Source organism: Bos javanicus, chromosome 4 (assembly GCF_032452875.1).
Source record: "Bos javanicus breed banteng chromosome 4, ARS-OSU_banteng_1.0, whole genome shotgun sequence".
Taxonomy (NCBI): domain Eukaryota; kingdom Metazoa; phylum Chordata; class Mammalia; order Artiodactyla; family Bovidae; genus Bos; species Bos javanicus.
In genome coordinates, this window is record NC_083871.1 from 31,787,904 (window position 1) to 31,812,203 (window position 24,300).

Sequence of the window (24,300 nt, forward strand, 5' to 3'; positions counted from 1 at the left end):
AGGACCGGAAAGCTTCTTTGAGGACAGGGGCTCTGCTTCATCCTTTGTACAGTTCTTTCCCCTTCCCTGGCATATACTTACGTGGCCTTTACTGGTTGCCGGGCCTGTTCTAATCACTATATGTATAAAGTCTCTAGTCCCTGTGAGGAAGGTGCTATTATTTTACAGATGAAGAAACTGAGGCACAGAGAGGGGAGGTAACTTGTCTTAGGTCACAGAGCAAGCAAGAAGCAATGCCAGGATTTCCACCCAGGAAAGTCCAACTCCAGCATCCCTGTTTGTAGTAACCACACTCTGCTGACCCTCAGAGCACATAACAGAAGAAGAGGAAGTTCTTAATTAAGAAATCACATTAAACACCATTTTTTTGAATATCCATGTGAACTACATCTGGCAACCACACAGTTAAAGTAGACTTTTTTTCACTCATTTAATATTCATTTATTGCGTGCTGGCTGTACGCCAGGCTCTGTGGTAAGTTAGGAAAAGAACACAAGGACGTGGCCAGTATGAGGTAACATTTATTTTGCTTTCATTAAACAGGCACCCTGGCAGGTCCTAAGGGGTGATGATGATCGTGACAACTGATGATGGTGACAGCAATGGGACTTACTGTCATTTAAATGCTTAATGGCCACATACTGTGCTGAGAACCATTACATTTCAATTTTGCTATATCTTGTGAGACAAATATTTTACACTTGCCCATTTTACAGTTGAGGAAACTGACAGCCAAGGACACGTCAGAAGCCGTGTGTGTGCATGTTCAGTTGCTCAGTCATGTTCGACTCTTTTGACTCCATGGACTGTAGCCCACCAGGCTCTGTTGTCAATGGGATTCTGCAGGCAGGAATACTGGAGTGGGTTGCCATTTCCTTTTTCAGGGGATCTTCCCAACCCAGGGATCAAACCCGAGTCTCCTGCATCTCCTGCATTGGTAGGCAGATTCTTTATCACTAAGCCACCTGGGAAGCCTGTCAAAAGCCATACAGCCTGTCAAAGCTCATCCAGGAAACTCTGATAACACTCTATCTACAAAGGCAGGAGAGTTAGTTAGATGCTGGGGTTTCTCTCCACCACCTTCTGACGACAGCCAGGCAGTTCTATCTTTGCTCCAACTCAATCCGGAATGTTTACATCTCAGCCTTCAGGAGATCTTTTGTGTTGTCTATCTAACACGCCTTGAATATAGATATAGTGAGAGGAGGCCCAAAAACCAAAAGAAAAAAGACTTTTCCAAGCATTTTTGTAAGAAACATGAATCATTAGCATGCCGAAGAAGCCTACAGTAAGCATAGATGTGCGTGATACTCACTGAGTTCAACACACGGTGCCAATGAGACCAGAAACTCGGAACGTGCTCAGTGGGGAGCTTCAAACCAAAGCAAGGGCCTCTTCTTACCGGCTTTGTGATTAGAGCCTCCTGTGGGAAACAGTAGGAATAAAACTTTGAACTTGGAATTATTAAAGTTCCCTTTGAAATGAAGTGTTACTATCAAATAGAGGGATAAAATTTTAAACAAATACGCTATAACTTATACAACTCTTTGAATGTTTTTCCTTTAAAGATATTACTGCAGAAGATTATTCTCTTGTTCACCAAATAGTGTTATTATTTAAAAGTATATTGGTAACTATTTTTAGAGGGTTTTTTTTTCTGGTTTAATCTAGGAAATACACACATAATGCAACCGTGGGTGTGTGTGTGTGTGTGTAGGGAGTGTTACTATGCAGCCCATATTTCTGGTTCAATTCAATCACTTGCTCTATTGAGTATGTTTGGTTCCAAATGACTCTATGCTCTTTCTAAAAATAAATGTCACCTGCCACAGACATTATAATCACTTAGGAGGGCCAAAATAATATGCTTGGAGCACCACAGGGCAACTCAAAAAAAAACAGTCCTCCAAAATGACTTGAGGAATCACTTCATCAGTCTTGATTCATTCACTCCAGGTGAATGCTTTGAGAATAAATACACTCAAATGTTTGGTTTTTCTTAAGTACTTTTATTCCACTACTTTCAAAAAGATTTGAAGCATTTGTTGATAATTTAAATTGTAGTTTATCCTGGCATTTCATTGACTTAATTTCTGGGAAATGCTTGCTTTTGCTCAAATGAGAAGGAAAAAGATGAAGTTTTACATTGAAGAGTATCAAAAGGAAATACTCAGAGAAAAAAGATCATTAAAAAATCATTCATTTAAGGGACTTCCCTGGCAGTCCAGTGGTTAAGACATGCACTTCCATTGCGGGGGGTGTGGGTTCAATCCCCTGGTTAGGGAACTAAGATCCCTCACGCCATGCAGCACAACCAAAAGATAGAAAATAAAATAAAATAATGTTCATTTAAATATGAATTGAATATACTAAAGTAATATACAAAAAGACATGACAAATGGAGTAAGGGGAAATTATTTTAAATCCTTGCCTTGACAAATAAAACCAAATAGAGACAAATGAAGGCATGAAATATAAATAGACTATAATTACAATAACAAGCGTTGGAGAAATGGAAACATTGCTGATGAGATGTAAAATAGCACAACCACTTTGGAACATGGTTGTTTCTTTAGAAGTTAAGCATGAATTTACCAGCTGACCCAGTCATTCCACTCATAGGTATCTATTCAAGGGAAATAAAAACATAGGTGCAAAGACTTGTATATGAACGTTCATAGCAGATGTTTTGTAACAGTCGAAAAGTAGAAACAACCCAAATGTTCATCAAAGGATGAACGGATAAATAAAATGTGGTATGCCCGTCAATGGACTTATTATTCAACCACAATAGGGAACAAAATACTGATATGCGCTACAACATGGCTAAACTCTGAAAACAGACCAAGTAAAAGGAGCCAGTCATGAAACACCACACAATGTATAATTCCATTTACATGAGCTGTTGACTATAAGGCAATTCATAGAGGCAAAAATAGACCGAGCTTGCCCAGGAGTGGCAGGAATGAGCAGTGACTGCGAATGGACATGAAGTTTCCACTGGGTGATAGAAATGTTCCAAATTTAGATTCCAGTGAGGTTTGAAGAACTCTGTAAAACTGCTAAAAGTCACTGAATTGTACACTTAAGAAATAAATTTGTGATATATAAATTATACCTCAATAACATTATTGAGAATAAATACTATAATTAATGACTTTACCTTTTATTTCTGGGTCCCAAGCTTAAATTCAATATAAAAAATAACAGATGATAAATATGATTACATAAAAATGTAGAGATTTTATACATCAAAATAAAAATAGAATGCAAATAATTAACTGATAATAACATTTATCATACATAGGACAAAAATTTATTTATAGTATATAAAAATTTCAGGGACTTCCCTGGTGGCCCAGTGGTTAGGACTCTGTGTTCCCACTGCAGGGGGTCTGGGTTCAATCCCGGGTGGGAGAACCAGCTCCTACATGCCCCAACTAAGAGTTTGCAAGGTGCAACTGAAGATTGTGCACGTGGCAATGAAGACCCATTGCAGCTAAATAAATATATAAATAAATATTTTTTAAAAGATTTCATGCAAACCTTTGATAAAAAAAAAATGGTGAGATCCCAAAATATAAATGGGTGAAGGGAAGAAACAGACTAGTTCATCCTCCCCTTTGAAAATGACTAGTAAACTTACCAAAACAATGTATTCAATCCTAAGACTAACCAAAAATGTGAATTTTAAAACCTATGATTTTCATCAATTCAAATAGAAATTCTTTAGAAATACCCCATTTTTTCTGGAATTACATAATACTGGTCTATGTAGGGAGAGACAAATCCTCTCGTGTCCTGTTGGACTGAATATAAATAAGGACACTCCTTTAGGAAAACAATTCTGCCATTTGTCTCAGAAGGCTGAAAAATATCTATAGCCTTTGATTAAATAATTCTACTATAAGTATATGATACTAGTTTAAGAAAATAATTTAAGATACAGAGAAAAACAATTTTACGTACAAATATGTTCAGGTAAATAGTATTTATAATAAGAGATAACAAAGAAACAGCCCAACTGTTCAACAGTAGGAGAATGTTTAAGTAAACTATTCTGGGACTTTCGGTGGTCCAGTGGTTAATAATCTGCCTGCCAATGCAGAGGACATGGGTTCGAGCCCTGGTCCCGGAGGTTTGCACAGGCCGCAGGGCATCTAAGCGCCTGTGCCACAACGACTGACGCCTGTGCTCCCTGGAGCCTGTGTCTGCATCAGGAGAAGCCACGGCTACGGGAGGGCCGTGCGCCACAACTAGAGAAAAGCCCGGGCAGCAACAGACCCCTGGTGGCCACAAAGACCCCGTGCAGCCAAAGATACATGAATCAAAAACAAAAACCAAAAAAAGCTATTCTGCATTCATACGATGCAATGCTATGTACCGTTAAAATATTTATGGAAAACTGATAATAACATGGGAATATTCTAGTCATCATGTTCAGTGGAAGAAAACCCCAAGAGTATACAAATTAAGTGAAAAAAAAATCACACCAGGATACAGTATCATTTCAATTAGTAAAAAATGTGTGAAAAGAAGATTGGAAAGAAATATACTAAAGTGTTAACTGTCACCACCTCTAGGTGAGTGAAATTTCCAAATATGCATTGTAGTAATACTTTTGTGGTTAGAAAACATAACTTACTGCTGTTTTTACAAAGGGAATTTTCAAAGGTAGATATCCCAGGATACCCCACTGCCTATATTTTGAAAGTCATCAAAACCTTATCTACCAAAAATTGGTACTGGATTGACTGACCCAATGATTTGATGTGATACATTAAAATTGAATTCAATGGACAGAACACTGCACTGTCTATTACTCACATGCCTTTTAAACCAACTTACTGATAGCTTGGCAGCAGTAAGTTATTTTGCAAGAAACAAGTTAGCAAGTCATTTGCCCAGTGGGGCTATCCACTATTATTCATGACCTATTTGTTACATTTGATGATGACCCAGCAGAGCAATCTCTAGCTACCATATATCAAAAGCAACCATGCAATTAAGTCAATTCAGGCCCAAAGTCAGTCAGTTCAATGAGACAAATAAGGATTTTTCTTTTAAATGTCAGTGGCATCATGTGAAGCAAAATTGACTGACTGACTGAATGAAGATCTCAGTTGTCAACTGATTTGCAAAGTATTCTGAGCACGCCAAACTTGCAGCCATTTTGCTTAAAGTACAGCCTGTTTTCAGCAACACTATTGCACCAGAGCCAATAAACATTTTTTTAAATCTACTGTAATTATCAAGGTACAAATGTTTCCATGATGATTGGAAACCACCCTGGGTGCAGCCTAAATGAAGGGTAGGAGTGAAAGGAGACAGCCTCCAGCCTCACCTCGGAGCAGAAATTCTGAGGAAAATGGGTCTTTCAGATCTGCCTTCTAAAGGAAAAGCAAAAAGAGCAGCTTCTGACAAAAGCTACCCTGCTGACATCAGCCGCAAGCCCCACACCTATTTCCCATTACACATTTACAAGTGGCTATTATAGCCCTCAATGCTGACAACAGTTTCCTTAGAACTGGAGACTCTCGTGTTGCGATTATTGTTTTTGTTCCTTTCTACCTTCTTGGACTATAAACATTAAGCTAGAAATATCTGTTCTATTAGACCCTCTTAAGAAAATAGGGCACAGCCCCACTCCAAGGTGGACGTCAAGCACTCACCATGGTGAGCTGAGGAATTCAGGGTCTGCTCCCAGCGACTCCATTTACAGTAGGACCTTGGGCAAGTCACTCCCCTGGGTTGCTAAGCAGGGCATGAAAAACAGCAGGTTTGATGAGTTCCAGATTCAGTACTACTATCAGCCAGGTCATCTGAAATGTAAAAGAAAATAAAGAAATAATTGGTAGAAATGTATAACTAAGCTCATAAGAAAGTAAGGGAAATCCTCTGAGGACCCCTCCTCCAAATGAAGTAAGAGAAGGAACTCAGAATTTTTAAACAGTGGTGAAGCCAAAGCTGCCTCGGGTTGTATTCTGATATTCACTCATCAGAAAGATGAATGTGGCCTTGGGCCCTTGAAAAATATCAAGTCAAAAGGCAGATGCTTCCTTCCGCCACCCCACTTCCATGAATTAAGTTAGATCTCCAAAAGGCTACCAACACTTTTAGGAAAAGGGTGAATGACAACAATAAAAACAAGAATAAAACTGCTGCATGAAGGCAAAACTATGGGTATGGGTCAAAGGGGAAGTGGTTTCCCCTGAGAACTTGTCACTTAAAGCCAACCTGTACTCACTCATTCGCTCAATAAATATTTCTTGAATGCTACGTGCCAGGCTGTGAGCTAGATATTGGAGATATAGCAGTGAACAAAACAGGTAAGCCCTGCCTTGAAAGAGATTATATTCCAATAGTGGGAGACAGATGATAAACAAACATGCAGATCAGACAGTGACAAATGCTAGAAGAAAAATAAATAAAGGGAAGGAGGCTAATGAGTAACTAAATAGGGGAGAAATCTTGTCTAGTCGGGTGAAGAAAGTACCCTGAGAAATGTAACACCTAAATAAGACCTGAAAGGAGTGAGGGAGTGATCCATGCAGACATTAAAGCAAAGTGCTTTCTAAGCAGAAGGACCCGAAAATGTAAAAGCCCCTAAGCCAGGCCTGAGGAAGACAGAGGTGGGGATTGCGGCAGAGTAAGCAAATGAAGAGTGTAGAAGATGGGGGTGGGGGGGCATGGAGAGAGATGGCACAGGGGCCAGGTGACAGAGATGCGTGAGGGCAAACTGGTGACTTGGAAATTATTCAAAAGAGCTGGAAAGACACTGAGGGGTGAGTTAACATGTAGAATGCTCACCAGAATGCTGTGTGGAGAACATACCATAGAAAGGCAAGCCTAGAAGCTGGAGCGCCAAATAACACAACAGGTCAAGCAAGAGGCGATGATGACCTAGACAACTTGGGGCCATGGTTTGAATGTTTGTGCTCCTCCAGAATTCACATGTTGAAATCCTGATCCCCAAATCTGATGGTATTATAAGATGACAGCTTTGGGAGGTTCTTAGGTCATGAGGGCAGAGTCTCCACGAATGGAATTAGTGTTCTTATCAAAGAGACCCCACAGAGCTCCCCCAGCTCCTTCTACCAAGTGAGGACACAGGCAGAGGATGCCAGCTATGGGCCAGATGAGGGCTGGTTCTCCAGAAAGCAACCAGGCTGGCGCCTTGGTTTTGGTCTTCAGCCTCCAGAACTGTCAGAACAAATCTCTGCTGTTCATAAGCCACTCAGTCAGTGGAATTTTGTTGTAGCAGCCTGAGCAGAATAGAACACTTGGTGTAATGAAGATGGCAAAAATGGCCAGACTCTAGAAAGGAAAGGATTTCCATATTGATTGGAAGTGGGTTGCGATAGAAAGGCTCAAACATGACTTCTAGACTTGTGGCCTGGTTAACAATAAGCAAATAACAAGCCCTAGCACCCAGATTGTTACTTTAAACATTAATATCATTTCCCAGAATTCTGGAGAAATGGCTGATTCCAAGTCTGTAACATAAAATGTATAAAAAAGAATCTAGCACTTCTTGTCACACCAGAAAATTAAGAAGCATTTGGAAAATATTACAGATGGGTCAAAAGGATATACAAACCAACTTAAATAGGCTCCCAGTAGCCAAAGGTGGAACAATTGGGCATCAATAGATTTAATAGCTGCAATGGATTAAAATATCAAATATATTTTAAATGCAATAATAAATTTCAAAATTCATTGGTCATATCTAGAGGACACAGGGTATCAGTGTGTCCCTTTGAAAACTAGTAAATAAAAGGACCAAATCAAGCAAACTGAATCTACTTACAAAACTGTATCTTGGAATGCCAATTGTTGATGAGGAGAAGGCTTTCTTTATAGAAGTATCCTAACCAATAAATGAGGAGAAGGCAATGGCACCCCACTCCAGTACTCTTGCGGAAAATCCCATGGATGGAGGAGCCTGGTGGGCTGCAGTCCATGGGGTCTCTGAGGGTCGGACATGACTGAAGTGACTTAGCAGCAGCAGCAACTAATAAATGAAGTGGGAGCAATATGATTTTAATACTTCAACACCATAATTAAATAATAAATCTAGGTAATAATCATGAATGGCCATTGTTAATATCATTTAAAAAAAAACAGGTAACTGGATATTATTAATATATGCTGTCTGATGGATGGAAGTACAATACACTGCCTGATGCATTCTTGTCAAAAAAATTAAAGCTAAATGTGAACAGCTCTCTAAATCTTACCACCAATTTACAGGAAATAGAGGCTTCTGTGAATCATGCTGATTGACACATTGGAATGCAATCAGCAAAAACCAGACTGTGGAAACTATACAGAATAAATGACCTGATTTCTTCAACAAAGACACTGTAAAGAACAAGATGAAAGACAGAGAGGAAATCTATATCCCAAGAAAGACTCCAGAGTTATATCAAACAATTGTAATCTATGAGTCTTACTTGAGTATGGATTTGAAGCAAATAAATGCAATTATACTTTCTAGCATACTCAGGGAAAAAAGTGCTTTAATCTGCCAATACCAAGAGTAAGCAAGATTGTGGTATAATGAAAACCCTTCTACACTGCTTGTGGGAGTACAAACTGACACAAATACTTCCTAGTCATCAACTAGGGCACTCAAGGCTGTGCATGCCCTACAAATGAGCCAGCTACTCCTAGATTTATACCCTGGAGAAACTCTGGCCTGTGGGCACCAAGAGACAGTATGGGAGTGGACCCAGTAGCAAAGTTAAACAGTAAGAAACCCCTGCCCAATGTCCAGTCACAGCAGCAAAACTAAAGTACAGTATATTCATAAGAAGAGATATCACAGATCAGTGAAAACTGAGTCAACAGTTACCTGCATCAACATGGATAAATCTCACATCACATTGCGTAATTTAGAATACTACATACACAATAATATCAGGTATATGAAGTTCAAAAGCTTACAACTGTAAACGATGTATTGAGATTTTAAGTGTGTTTGATGGGGTTAAAAGGCCTGACACAGGCTGGACAGGCCTATAGGCAATAAAACCACGCAAATGAGAGGGTGTGAGCTTCTGGATTAGGGAAGTGACACACAGCACTTTCAAGTACCACTTCTCAAACTGGCTGTGGCTCAAACCACTTCTCACATTCATATGTGAATTTGTTGTATTATTCTTTATACCATATACACATATTTAAATTATCTTATGTGTAGACAACATTTCAAATTTTTATATAGAGGGTGAACCAAATGACTAAAACCCTTCCCAACACACTTAAAATTCAACTCATGTAATGTCTCATTTCCCTCATCTTCCTCTTGGGAAAAATAATAGCAACTATCTCAAAGGATATGGTAAAGATTAAATGAGTTAATGCATATAAAGTGCTTGGATTAAAAGCATAGGGAAAAAAAGAAAAAGATTTAGGACTAGTAATGAATATATAAATGCTCCATTATTTATAAAGAAAGGGTGACTCTAAAATTCATAAATCTGAATAAAGTGTGCATGAACCTTCTGGATGTGTTTGAAGAGATGATCTGTGTGCACCAGTGCCATACAACTTTAATACACTAATAATATCAATTATGTCCAATTAAATCCTATCATCTCTTTAACACCTAAATAAATAAATAAATAAAGTGCTGGGATGAGAGCCAGACATATATGAAGACACATTAAGTGCTCAATAAATATAACTCTAACTATTACCATCAGCCTCCTATTCACCAACAGAACTGCCAGGAGAACACATCTTTCATCTTAAAATGGAGAGGAACTATTAAAATCCCAAACAAAGGAAGATGTGGTGGAAGAATATTTTGTATTGCTGCCTGCAGCAGCCAAGCAAGGGCCAGCCAGGGAAGCCTTCCTCATCCTTTCTCTGCCCCTGGCTGGCCTGACGGAAACCATGGGATGGGTCCAAAGGCTTACTCCCTAAAGAGTCATGATGGGTCATGCTGAGAATGCAACCAGCCAAATATTCTCAAGAAACCTGGAGACAGCCATGTCCTCCTGCTTAAAGGTGATGACCTCATTCAAAACCGTCTGTGCAGCCTGCCCCAGGCCTTTTAAGCCAGTCAGACAGACACACTCACCACCGTGCCTGGGCATTCCCCATCACTCCTGACCTGTACTTTACTCAGTCTTGTCTGCACCGAACATGAACCCTTGACTCCATGACTCCAGCTTGCCCCAGGTGTTCTGGACTTGGTCCTGTTCTTACCCTCCCTCTCATGCATGCTACAGTTTTTGCTAGCAAACTACAGCTTGTCTGGCCCTGCGGTGCTTCCCCTTCTGCAATGCACCGACTAGAAGAATATTCTCTGGTTCCGGGCCCAACACTAGTGGCTTTGATAAGATGCTTTTGGTTGCAAGTAACAGAAACCCCAAGCTGACGTAAGCACTAAAAGAGATGGTACTGGCTCAGTGATTAACAAGTAGTCATAGGGTGAGTTTTGGGAGCCAAATCATGGCACCAGAGTCACAGTTTCTTCTCATCCTGTCTCCAGCAGTACCTGCTTCATCCTTAAAGCTGACTGTCTGCATGTTTGCAAACTGGCTGGAAGCAGCTATAGGGGCTATGTGTTCCCTTGTTTATGTCTAGTAGAAAGGGAAAACTCTCTCCCAGTAGCTCTCTTAAAAATGAAGCGTCTTCTTTTCTAAAAGTCTCTAGAGAAAAAAATTTTGGCTCATTGGCCTAAATTGGGTGGTGTGTCCTGAACTAGGCACTGTGACCAGGGGTGGATCTTCTGGCTGGGGATTAGCTGACAGAGTCCGAGGAGATGTGTTTGGGGGTGGAGGCTCCTCTCCCAGAGCACAGGGGCTGCTGGAGGAGGCACGATGCCTGGGCCCTGCTTCACTCTCTGCTCTGCTCTGTGCCCTCGGGGCACCCCTTTCACAATGTACCACCCCAGCTGTCCTGCTCCCTGGCTTCTAGTTGGATTTGACCCCAGAACACCAGCGGAAGATCTGAAGGTGGAAGGCGAACAGGGCAGGAGTGACTGTCCCCCAGCTCGCTCCCTGCTGTGCTGTGGTTCTAACAGAGGCTGTGCTCCTCTGGTGGGACATCCCCTGGAGGGCGCCCCCCACCCTTCCAGCTCTAGCTGCTCCCTCCCTCACCCCCAGCTCCTTCCCCCGCCTCCTCCCCGGTGGTAACAGCTCCCACTGTTACCTGCCACCTAGTGCTCCCCTGCCCCCGGCCCACCCCAACTGTAAGCAGCCCCTCCACTAAACCCTGGAGTGCAGTCATGTGTTTCCTTCCCCGGCCTTGGTTACCACAGCATCTGAGTGAAGACTGGTAAAACACTCCCAAGAGGAAGGGAGGACCGAACCGCAAACACCCACAGCTCTTGCCCCCCTCCCCTCCACTAATGGGAAGCAGGAAACTGTCCCTCATGGTCTCCAGCCGACAATTCACTATTCTAGCTTGTTACTCGCTATGGATTACATATGATATGAATAATACTTGCATACACACAATGGGAGTTTTGTCTCTTTCTAGAGAAATGCTCTCTAACTCCCTGAATACTAAGGACTTCAGGTTGCTTCATGGGCTCAGACAGAAAAGTGCTTAAACCGTCAGACCTGCTGTTTCTGCCAACAAACGCCGTCGGATGGCTCAGAGCACACGTCAGTGATCAACCAGGGATGAAAGACAGAAAAACAGGAGCAGCGGGAGCGAAGGGAGCCTCAGAATAGAGAAAGACCCAAACGAGTTATTTCTGGTGTGGACAAGTCAAGCACAGGTGAGGCTGAGCCAGTGAGAGGGAGGGGGGCACCAGTTGTGAGGATCTGGGGTCTGTTACACAGGATTCCTACTGAGTAGAGAAGGTATCCAGATACAAGAGGGAGTACAGCAAAAGATGGGCTCAGGGCTGTGGAGAAATCTCATTCCCAAAAGTCACCCACCCCTACCCCTTCAGGAAGAGTGAGCCCTTAGAACTGGCCTAACTGGTTGTCAACTGAGACAAATTGAAGAGGAAACACTTCTGGGCTTTGTCATGGTGAATGTAGGTCTATATGCACGTATGTGTGTGTGTGTGACAGAGAGAGAAAGAGACAGACAGAGAGACAGATTCTCCAACACCCATTAAGTTCTCCTCTCCCCTCTTGTCTCCTCTGTTGCAGCATGAGCGTGCTTTCCTGGGGGCGCCCACCTCCGTTCACTGGCCCACATCCTGACAGCTGGGGAAGGACACACATACACACAGGGCCTTCCACCTGGCATCCCACCCCACAACAGCTGTTCCGACCACGTAAGAAGCATGGGGGTCACTGGTCATTCTCCAAAGAGCCAAGGATGCAGAGATAATTGTATCAAAGGGATTCAACTTCCTGGATGACCTCACTCCACAGACCTGCAGAGAACAGATAAGCATCACAGGGCCCTGGCAGCGGCCCCTCCAGGGAAGGAAAGGGCTAGGAAGCTGACTTTCCACAGTCTGTGCTGCCTTCCTTGACCCAGGGACAGGCCACCTGCAGCCTCCAAAGTCAGGATGCCCCATGTCAGCTCCTGCCAACTCCACAAGAAAGGCGACTAGGGCCACGCTACCCCCAGAGTAAGGCCTCCACTGACCCCACGTGGGCCCCCGGGAGCCCTTCCTTCTGTGTCCCCCCAACAGAGATTTCTCATATTTTCATTCAAATGAATTTGTATTTCATTTCTGAACTTTTTCTTTCTTTCATGTTCTCAGATTATACAGCATAAAAAAAAAAGAATAGGTTAAAAAAAAAAAAGGTATATTTCAGAACATAATTTGTGAGCCTAATAGTTATAATCAGCAATAAGAGGAAATGAAATGATGTTTCCAAGCATTTATTTAGTCATTATCCCGATATTTTTTTTGAGTCCTTTCTGCACCAAACACAAATTCAAGCCTGGGAGATGGAAAGCTAACACACCTCCCCTGTTCTGGAAGAACTCACAGCGCACAGATTTGTTGGAAGTCATGCTATGCTATGCTAAGTCGCTTCAGTCGTGTCCGACTCTGTGCGACCCCATAGATGGCAACCCACCAGGCTCTGCCATCCCTGGGATTCTCCAGGCAAGAACACTGGAGTGGGTTGCTGTTTCCTTCTCCAGTGCATGAAAGTGAAAAGTAAAACTGAAGTCGCTCAGTCATGTCTGACTCTTCGTGACCCCATGAACTGAAGCCTACCAGGCTCCTCCGTCCATGGGATTTTCCAGGCAAGAATACTGGAGTGGGGTGCCACTGCCTTCTCCAATTCATAGACACTTAAACAAAGGGCTATTTAAGTACTCTGAAGTCATTTTATCCATAGGAATCCTAATATTATATTAATTTTATATTAATTAAATTAATATTATATTAATAATTATATATTTTACTAATATTATATTAAATTATTAATCAGCCAGAGGAAGAATCAGTTATCAAAGCTTCGTTTTATAGTGCTCAGAGGTGGCCCAGGATTTGTTAACTAATCCAATACTCCTGCCTACAATCGACTGCCTTGTAGTTTCTGGAAGGATGCAAAGATTCTAAATCCTTGCTAATAGGGTAGCTGCTCGCCACCTGTGGCTACTGAGCTCTTGAAATGTGACTAGTGTGACTGAGGAACAGAAATTTAAATTTTATCTAATTTTATCTAATTTTAATTAATTTAAATAGTCACCTGTGGCTGGCAATTTCCAATCTGCATATCACAGTTCCAGAATTCTAGTCCTATTTAGATCTGACTAGATTTACCAAAAGCTGTGAAGATTAATCAGTCGAGACTAAAATCAAGTAACCCACCAACGGGCCTGGTCAACAAGGTATTAATAAATCAACTGTCTGCCCACCTGGACTCATCCGACCTTGAATGTCTAGAAGAAAATGAACCTGTTACTCAGTAGGAGCAGAAAAGGAGGTAGGAAGTGTAACCATGAAGCAAGGTTAAGCACCTAAAACAGAAGCCCCAGGCACAAAGAACCAAAGGGAAGTCTTCGGGGGTGGATGGGGGGAGCTGCGGAACAACACCAAGCAGCTGAGTGTAAAAAAGCAGAACTAAAGCAGGTTCAAACTCAAGTCAAAGTTCTAAAAAATTGTGATATTAATCAACAGAATGCAATCCAAAACCCATTCACTGACAACCCTCCTTCCATCAAGAAATGTCTTTTTGAACGTTTCTTGTGTGCTCAGCACCAAGCAGGAATTATTAAGAAATCTACAGCAACATCAATCTCTGCCTTAAAGAAGTTGAGATTTTTGTATGAAAAGACCAAACTCACACATACAACAGTGAGAAAACTATACAAGACAGTATCCAGTAAAGCACTGGAAGTATTTAACTTAGCCACAGTTACAACTGTGGGCTTTCCTGCTGGCTCAGAAGGGAAAGAATCTGCCCGCAATGCAGGAGACATGGGTTCAATCCCCGGGTTGGGAAACCCCCTTGGAGAAAGGAATGGCTACCCATTCTAGTATTTTTGCCTGGAAAATGCCATAGACAGAGGAGCCTGGAGTGCTACATACAGTCCATGGGGTCGCAAAGAGTCAGACACGACTGAGTGACTAACACACACACACGGTAAACACCGGTAAAGAAGTGGAGAGGAAGGGAGAGGTGGGTGAAGACTGCAGTCACCAGTCTTTATGGGCAATGGGAGTTTCACGGTGGGCTTTCCGCAACTCTCAGGACTTAATTCAAGTTAGCCTGGCCTCCCAGGCCCGTTACAACCTGCCCTCCACCCATCTTCAGCAGCATCCTCATCAGACAACCCCACCCCAGTTTTTGCCAACATGAAGTCCTTTCCCAATCTGCTCACCATCTCTAACACCGAGCCACTGTATATGCAGAACCTACCGGGCCCCTCAGCGCTGGAGTCACAGACCTCTGCTTGCATCCCAGCTTCTCCAAGTCATAGCTGGGGGACCTCAGCCAAATTCCTTAACCCCCTCTAAGCCCTGATTTCCCCACATGTAAAATGAGAGTTGGAGAAGGAAATGGCAACCCACTCCAGTATGTCCGCTGGGAGAATCTCATGGACAGAGGAGCCTGGCGGTCCATAGGGTAGCTAAGAGTTGGACACAACTGAGTGACTGAACAACAGCAGCCACAAAATCAGAGTAATATGGCCCACCCATAGGGTTTTTGTGATAACTGAGATAAATAAAAGCCTTACAAACAACTTTAAAAAAACCCTGCTTTTCATACTTTGACAATTTTCAACCTACCTTAAGATTCTGCTCAGGTATTTCCTGACTGCCCTTGCTGTTGGGGGTTTTTCACAAAGGGATGCTATGATGATAGATAGCACTCGTAGCCAGTGAGGTAACATACCCCAGTTCACCCAGACAGCCCCAGTTCACGCTTGGTGTCCTGTGTAGTTTTTGGCATTTGTCCTAGATGCTCTATTTTTCTGTAAACTACTGTTGGTGATGACTGCATTAAAACGTGCTGGGGAGGACGCGGCTCTAGTGGCACTCGTGTGAATGATCCTTCTGCCGATTTCAGGAAATGCAAGGGACAAGTGGGGTTGATCTCTGGGTTGGGAAGATCCCCTGGAAGAGAAAACAGCAACCCACTCCAGTGGGTTGCATCCCAGCTTCTCCAACTCCCAACTCCATACCCTGGCAGCTACAGTCCATGGAGTTGCAGAGAGTCACAGACATGACTGAGTGACTGAGCACACAGGCACGTGTTGGGGAGGGAGAGTTTGCTGGGTGTCCACTTTGTCTTTCCAACTTCCTGCAAGGACGTAAGGTCCACAGGCAGTAAATAGGGTTCTTACTCTAATACATGCTGAGACCTGAAAGATGATGAGCCATAAACTCTTTTCCTGAGCTTTCCTAGATGAAAACGGGAACAGGTGAAAACTAACATCTCCTTTTCAAGGACAACACACGGGGTGCTTACTGCTGATAAAATGAAGCATGTATATAACTCTTCCTGGTCTTGCAAAGCTGGGGGTGAACTATTGGGCACCACGGCTCCTGCTGGCCATCTGGTGCACCCACCAGGTGTGTGCTGGCCAGTGCAGGGGCCTGAAAGACCCACAAAGCCACCAGGCCTTCAGTCAGTGCAGTCTTTGGAAAATAAAAGAAACATGTTAGGCTCTTGTGAGAAACACACAGGAATTAGAGACTGAGCAGTGTTACAGTAAAGAGTACAACAAGTAATCTGAATATTCTTGCTGTAGAGGGATTTTCCTTTAAATATGGATAAAATTACAACTATTTATTTTACTATTTGGTAACACTTTACAAAATTTGGCAATAAATGTTTTCAGCAGCAAGTCAACAAAAAATGTGCATGTTAAATTTAAGTACTGAATTTTCATGTATCAAGAGAACTGATGAATATGCAACTTGTACAATATCATTGATAATATTTACTACCCACCACCATAATAAACTTTGGAAAATTCTGAAAGAGATGGGAATACCAGACCACTTGACCTGCCTCTTGAGAAACCTATATGCAGGTCAGGAAGCAACAGTTAGAACTGGACATGGAACAACGGATTGGTTCCAAATAGGAAAAGGAGTACATCAAGGTTGTATATTGTCACTCTGCTTATTTAACTTATATGCAATGGCACCCCACTCCAGTACTCTTGCCTGGAAAATCCCATGGATGGAGGAGCCTGGTGGGCTACAGTCCGTGGGGTCACTAAGAGTCGGACACGACTGAGCGACTTCACTTTCACTTTTCACTTTCATGCATTGGAGAAGGAAATGGCAACCCACTCCAGTGTTCTTGCCTGGAGAATCCCAGGGATGGGGGAGCCTGGTGGGCTGCTGTCTATGGGGTCGCACAGAGTTGGACACGACTGAAGTGACTTAGCAGCAGCAGCAGCAGCAGAGTACATCATGAGAAACGCTGGGCTGGAAGAAGCACAAGTTGGAATCAAGATTGCCGGGAGAAATATCAATAACCTCAGATATGCAGATGACACCACCCTTATGGCAGAAAATGAAGAGGAACAAAAAGCCTCTTGATGAAAGTGAAAGAGGAGAGTTAAAAAGTTGGCTTAAAGCTCAACATTCAGAAAACAAAGATCATGGATCTGGTCCCATCACTTCATGGGAAATAGATGGGGCAACAGTGGCAGAGTTTATTTTTGGGGCTCCAAAATCATTGCAGATGGTGATTGCAGCCATGAAATTAAAAGACGCTTACTCCTTGGAAGAAAAGTTATGACCAATCTAGATAGCATATTCAAAAGCAGAGACATTACTCTGCCAAAAAAGGTCCCTCTAGTCAAGGCTATGGTTTTTCCAGTGGTCATGTATGGATGTAAGAGTTGGACTGTGAAGAAAGCTGAGCGCCAAAGAATTGATGCTTTTGAACTGTGGTATTGGAGAAGACTCTTGAGAGTCCCTTGGACTGCAAGGAGATCCAACCAGTCCATCCTAAAGGAGATCAGTCCTGGGTGTTCATTGGAAGGACTGATGCTAAAACTGAAACTCCAATACTTTGGCCACTTCATGCGAAGAGTTGACTCATTGGAAAAGAGTCTGATGCTGGGAGGGATTGGGGGCAGGAGGAGAAGGGGACGACAGAGGATGAGATGGCTGGATGGCATCACTGACTTGATGGACGTGAGTCTGAGTGAACTCCGGGAGTTGGTGATGGACAGGGAAGCCTGGTGTGCTGAGATTCATGGGGTCGCAAAGAGTGGGACAGGACTGAGCGACTGAACTGAACTGAACTGAACCAGATACCAGTAACATCATGGGCCACACAAAAACCAAATACAAGTCTACTGAAGAAGTTCCAGCCTCTACTTTAAAAGTTAGAACTATTTTAGGAAGGCTGTGCTCCCAAACAAAAATTTCACAAGAGCAGCTGCAGAAGGTGTGTTTACCAGTGAAGCATGACTTTTCATTTAGATCAAACTACTCCTCTCAATTAACTTTGCCCATTTTTATTCCAAGTCTGTATAAGCAAGAAGTGAACCAACAGCTGTGTGTGTGTTGGTGACATTAGTAAAAGAATTGCCAAACAGTTGCACAAAACCCTTTTCATATTAGAGTCTTCAGATACTTGAAATGGAAAATCAGTGAATTCCAACTCTGGTGTGATTTTTCCCCCATACAGTTCATGAAATCAAAGTAAAACTGTCTGCAGTTTATTTTCAGGTAAAACAGCTGACGTTGTTTTACTGTTATAAATTCAGTTCAAAAGTTTGACTGAAGATAAGATGTGTTTTATAGTAATAATAAGAATACAAATTTAAGGAAAGCTTGCTGGGGCTAAGTCACTTCAGTCGTGTCCGACTCTGTGCGACCCCATAGATGGCAGCTCACCAGGCTCCCTCATCCCTGGGATTCTCCAGGCAAGAATACTGGAGTGGGTTGCCATTTCCTTCTCCAATGCATGAAAGTGGAGAGTGAAAGTGAGGTTCGTGGAAAAATAATGTTCTTAACAAATTAAGAAAGCTGCAGAGCAGAATGTACTTGGAAAACTGTACTTGAGCACAATCCATGATGGTCTCCAAAGAACTGTGATATTCCACCAAAGGAAATAGACACTGTGGTTGTCGAAAGTTACAAATGTTTTTATATGTAAACAAAGTAACCAAAGTACAAAATTCTTCTGATAGAGCTTATATTAAGCATCCAGTCACTCCTCTCAAAACAAAGCCCTTGCATCAACAATAACAATAAAAACGTCAGCTTGGCAGTGCACATTTTCTCACTTTCTCTGTTGCCCATCAGGAAGCTGATTTCAGAAATGTTTGAGCCTTTGAATGACTATTTTGTAAATCAACCTACGTGCCCTAGAAAACTAGAGAATTATTTTGGAATAGTTCATTAAATGCAGGTTGCATTTTAATGAAAATCAATTGGAATATTTTAATAAATTATTCAATAAATGGAGCACAATAAAATTCAGGTTGTAAAGCTCTTTATGAATTATAATGATCTAAAACAAGCTTACCCAGGGACACATTCAAACTGTCTCTACCAAAGCAAGGAAAGAAATGAAGAAATTAAAGTGTGGAGCTCAGAGGTATATAATACCTTGACTTGTAGGAAGGATCTTTTGACGAAGCTCTTATTTTTAATTGGATCAATTTATATTCTTTATTGAAGTGAAATGTAATTGCAAAGGCCTGCAATTTTACAACATCTAACTTTAGTGAAATATTCAAAAGCATCATAAATAGTGAGAAATTATTTGACAATTTGTGCCTGGTAAAAGTATTCATTGAATAAAGGTGCTCTGAATGGGGGAAGTTATTTTGGCTGAAATATTAACACAGTCCAATTTGAAAACATTAGAATCAATCAAACATTAGAACCTCTATTTAGCTGCATTAGCTCTGAGCTTACTAAATAATACAGCAACTCCAAAAAAAAATAATAATAATAATTCAGCAACTCCAGAGAGAGTATTTTCTCAGTTAAAAATACTTGGGTTCACAGAGAAAGGTCAGTTTCAAGTTTACTAATCATGTAATGCAACTGAAAATGATACAATGGTAAATTTTAGTTTAAAAATTAAAAATAAAAAGATGGAAACAAATACATTCTTCAACAGTGTCAGGAACTTACCTCAATGCAAACAAATATGACTGAAAATTGATTAAAGTTGTGAATGTGTATTTATAGACAATAATGCTCAGTATTATAGGCATAGGGACTTCCCTGGTGGTTCAGGGGCAGGGCTCAATTCCTGGTCAGGGAACAAGATTCCTCATGCCACAGCTACGATCGGGTGCAGCCAAATAAATAAATAAAAATATTTAGGAAACCCAGTATTATAGGCATAACTCAGAAATATTGCAGGTTTGGTTCCTGACCACCTCAACCAAGTGTATATCACAGGAAAGCGAGTCATACTAATTTTTTGGTTTCCCAGTACATGTAAAAGTATGTTTACACTCTGCTGTGTCTATTAAGTGGGTAAGAGCAATGTATCTAAAAAATAACACATATACCTTAATTCAAAAAGACTTTATTGCTAAGAAAAAGAAAAATGCTATCAGCTAAACCTTCAGCAAGTAATAATCTTGTTGCTGGTGGATGGTCTTGCCTCAGTGTTGGTGGCTGCTGACTGATCAGAGTGATGGTTGGTGAAGATTGGGGTGGCTGTGGTAATTTCTTCTTTTATTTTGTTTTGTTTTGTTGTTGCTTTTTTGGCAATTTCGTAAAACAAGAGAACAATGAAGTTTGCAGCATCAATTGACTCTTCCTTCCATGAATGTTTTCTCTGTAGCATGCGACGCTGTTTGACAGGATGTACCCACAGTAGGACTCCTTTTAAAACTGGAGTCAGTCGTCTCAAACTGCCACTGCCTTAATAACTAAGTTTACCTAATATTCTAAATCCTCTGTTGTCATTTCAACAAAGCATCTTCATTAGAAGTGGTTTACATCTCAAGAAATCACTTTCTTGGCTCATCCATAAGCAGCAACTCCTTATCCATTATTTATCACGAGATTGCAGCAATGCAGGCATGTCTTCAGGCTTCTAACTCTAGTTCTCTTGCTATTTTCCTTCACATCTGAAGTTACTTCCTCCTGAGGTCTTGAAACCCCTTCAAGTCATCCATGAGGGTTGGAATTAACTTCTTCCATACTCCTGTTAATATTGATATATCAACCTTTTTCATGAATCACAAATGTTCATAAATGGCATCTAGGATGGTAAAGCCTTTCTAGGAAGTTTTCCCTATTTTTTGCCCAGATCCATCAGAGCCATTGCTATCTATGGCAGCTACAGCATTGTGAAATGTGTTTTTTAAATAATAAGACGTGAAAGTTGAAATTACTCCTTGGCCCATGGGCTGCAGAATGAGTATCTTGTTTTAGCAGGCATGAAAACATTCATCTCACTGTACATCGCCATCAGGGCTCTTGGGTGACCAGGTGTGTTGTCACTGAGCAGTACTATTTTGAAAAGAATGTTGTTTTCTGAATGGTAGGTCTCAAGAGTGTCCTTAAAATATTCAGTAAACCATGTTGTAAACAGATGTGCTGTTACCCCGACTTTGTTGTTCCATTTACAGAACACAGGCAGAATAGAGGAACCATAATCTGCAAGGGCCCTGGGATCTTCAGAATGGTGACTGGGCGCTGGCTTCCAACCTGAGCTCTCCAGCTGCATTAACCCGAAACAGGCGAGTCCTGCTGTCCTTTGAAGCTTTGGAGCCAGGCATTGACTTTTCTCAAGCTATGAAAGACTTAGCGGGTTATCTTCTTCCAAAATAAGGCTGCTTTGTCTACATTGAAAATCTGTTGTTTAGAGTGGCTGCCCTAGTTAACAATCTTAATGAGATCTCCTGGATAATGTGCTGAAGCTCTTACATCTGCACTTGCTGCTTCACCTTGCCCTCTGATTTTATGAAGATGGTTTCTTTCCTCAAACCTCATGAACCAACCGTCCACTAGCTTCCAACTTTTCTTCTGCAGCTTCCTCACCTCTCTCAGCCTTCAAAGAATGGATGAGCCTTGTTTGGATTAGTCTTTGGTTTAAGGGAATGTTGTGGCCGGTAGGATCTTCTATTGTTGTTTAGCCACTAAGTCATGTCCGACTCTTTGTGACGCTATGGACTGTCGCCCGCCAGGTTCCTCTGTTCATGGGGTTTCCCATGCAAGAATACTGGAGTGGGTTGCCATTTCCTCCTCCAGGGGATCTTCTCAACCCAGGGATGGAATCTACATCTCCTACATTGGCAGGTGGGCTCTTCACCACTGAGCCACCAGGGAAGCCCCATGACCTTCTGTCTAGACCACTGAAACTGCCTCCATATCAGCAATAACGCTGTCTCCCTTTCTTGTCATTTATGTGTTCACTGGAGCAGCACTTTTAGTTTCCTTCAAAACCTTTTCCTTTGTACTCACTACTTGGCTAACTGGTACAAGAGGCCTGGTTTTCAGCCTGTCTTGGCTTTCAACACACCCTCCTCACTAGGTATAATCGTTTCTAGGCTTTTTGGACACACTGTGCCGCTTGTGGGATAATAGTTCCCTGACCAGGGATCGAACCAGTGCTCTTGGTAGTGAAAGCCAGGGAATTCCCTCATTTCCAACTTTTGATTTAAAGTGAGAAATATGTGACTCTTCCTTTCACTTGAACACCTAGAGGTCATTGTCGGGTTATTAACTGGCTTAATTTCAAAATTGCTGTGTCTCAGGGACTAGGGAGGGTGAAAGAGTGGGAGAGAGAAAGGGAAATGGCTGGTCAGTGAAGCGGTCAGAAAACACTCAGTATTTGTGGGGCTCATGGTCTTACATGGGCGAGGTCCATGGCGCCCCAAACAATTACAATAGTAGCATCAAAGATCACTGATCACAGATCATCACAACAAATATAATAAAAATGAAAAGGTTTAAAATACTTCCAGAGTTACCAAAGTGTAACACAGAGACACAAAGTGAGCAAACGCTGTTGGAAAAATGGTGCTGAACAGACTTGCTTGCCACAGGGTTGCCACAAAACTTCATTTTGTGTTGGGGGGAAAAAAAAAGAAAAGGCAGTATCTGGGAAGCACAATAAAGCACAACAAAGCCATGAAACAAGGTATGCCTGAATTGTATTTTGCTTATATTTTCTTAATCTGTATAAAATTATTTATTTAAAAATGTTGGTTTGCACACATGAGCAGCGGTCTATCTTTTAAAAAGAATTCTATTCATACAATCACTTTCGAACAGCACTATTTACTGTTGAGCACTATGTTGAAACTAATTTTCTAGTCTATAAATAATTTCAAAAACAATACAATTTTCATTGTTCTAGTAGCCCCCTAACACAAAAGCATCGCAGAAGGATAAGTTCTACGTTTCCCAGCCAGAGCTCACACCAGCCTTCGTCCTGTCTGCGCCCAGCTCCTTCCGCCTCCACCCACACTGCCTTTACAGCAGGGATTTGATGTTATGGATCCAGAACCCTTTTAATTCCCTTTCCATGTGCTGGGTACAGACTGTTTAACTCTTTTAATCCTCACGAACCTCTGAGATGGATGTTCTAACTACACTCCTTTACAGATGAGGAAACTGGGGTGGGGAGAGGTGATACTGAATCGACTATGCTCCCAGGCAGTGGCTGGGCTGGGCTTTGAGTGCAGGCAGGCTGCCTGCAGAGCCCATGGCCATAACTGCAAACTCATGTGACTCTCTCCCAACAACTGTCTGCAGATGAATGAATGAATGAAGAAAGGAAAGGAAAAAGACTATGGCAGCCACTCTAAGCATGATGGGTAAAGAGACTGCAAAGAGAGGAAGTACCTAACACACCACTTTGTACTCACAACACAGTTGAAAGGTTTGGAGTTAGAACCAGTGCTTTTCAAGGGAAAGCAATCTACCTTAAATAAACAGGATTGTTTCCTCAGTGCACCAATGGCCAGGATGCAAGGACTCAACAGAACAAACGGGCTTTTCCCCCTGCTGATAACAAAGACCTCCTCATTTTGGTTGTTTACTCAGACCCTGAGAACCAGACACTCTGCCTAAAACAAGGATGTTGTCTGCCCTGTGCTGATGGGCTCTGGATGTCTGATCCAGCCCCACCAGGCTCCGGCCCGGCCTGCCGCAGGTGCCTACAGGTCAGGAGTAGAGCTCTGAAGAGCTCTTTCTCAAGCGGTGGGACTGGAGGAGGTGGATGGGGTGTCGGAGGCATCAGGAGGAGAGCCAAGAGTGGAGTGGAAGATAGTGCTAGGTTTTCAGCTGCAGGACCTGACAGTGCCCACGACAGAGTTGGAAACGTAGGAGAGAATATTGTCCTGGAAAGGAATACACTCCAGAGAGGCTTGAGCTTGTTGAGTTTGCGTCATTAGAAACCAGCCAGAGAGAGACTGTGACAATGCTGAGAGAGGCCCACTGTGTCCTAGGCCACCAGGCCTCCCAAGGTGGAGACAGAGGTGATGGAGAGAAAGAAGGTGCAGAGGCGAGGGAGGCAGGGGTGGCCCTGATGGAAGACACACAGGATGAGAGGACATGGCCCGGAGAAGGAAAAGCAATCAGCACCGTCACGCCCAGATCACCTCCGCACCCTTCTCCTGACTGCATGGAGGTGCAGCACCCAGATCCTGCTTCAGGGAAGGCCTTGCAGTCGGCCGACCTGCCTCCAGCCAGGGGAGCCACTGGGCCTCACACTCCTGCCTACCACTCCCTTTCCTCTGGCCGTGTTGGATCAGCAGAGTGCTCTTCCCGCCCCCCCCCACCCTGCTGCCTCCTGTTTTATTTTTCACAGGTGTCCCCTTCCCATAAACTGCACTTTAAATTCCAGTGACTGCTTCTTGCTCTTGCAACTGACACACGTGCCAAACCTCTGAAAATGGCATCCCAGAGAAGACGCTAGTGTCATGCTCTTTGGTTAACTTCGGGAATCTAGGGCCAACATC

The 24,300-nt window shown here is 42.5% G+C and overlaps 1 long non-coding RNA gene across 1 annotated transcript in view; it reads right to left on the reverse strand.

The window, feature by feature from the left end:
* Nucleotides 1-282: 282 nt before the first annotated feature.
* LOC133246784 (uncharacterized) overlaps nt 283-24,300 on the reverse strand; it is a 56,885-nt gene continuing 32,867 nt past the window's right edge. Inside the window, exons 2-3 of the long non-coding RNA XR_009736174.1 lie at nt 5,673-5,822; nt 283-1,423 (exon numbers count right to left, since the gene is read on the reverse strand). This is a non-coding gene — a long non-coding RNA (uncharacterized LOC133246784). The remainder of the gene's footprint in view (nt 1,424-5,672; nt 5,823-24,300) is intronic.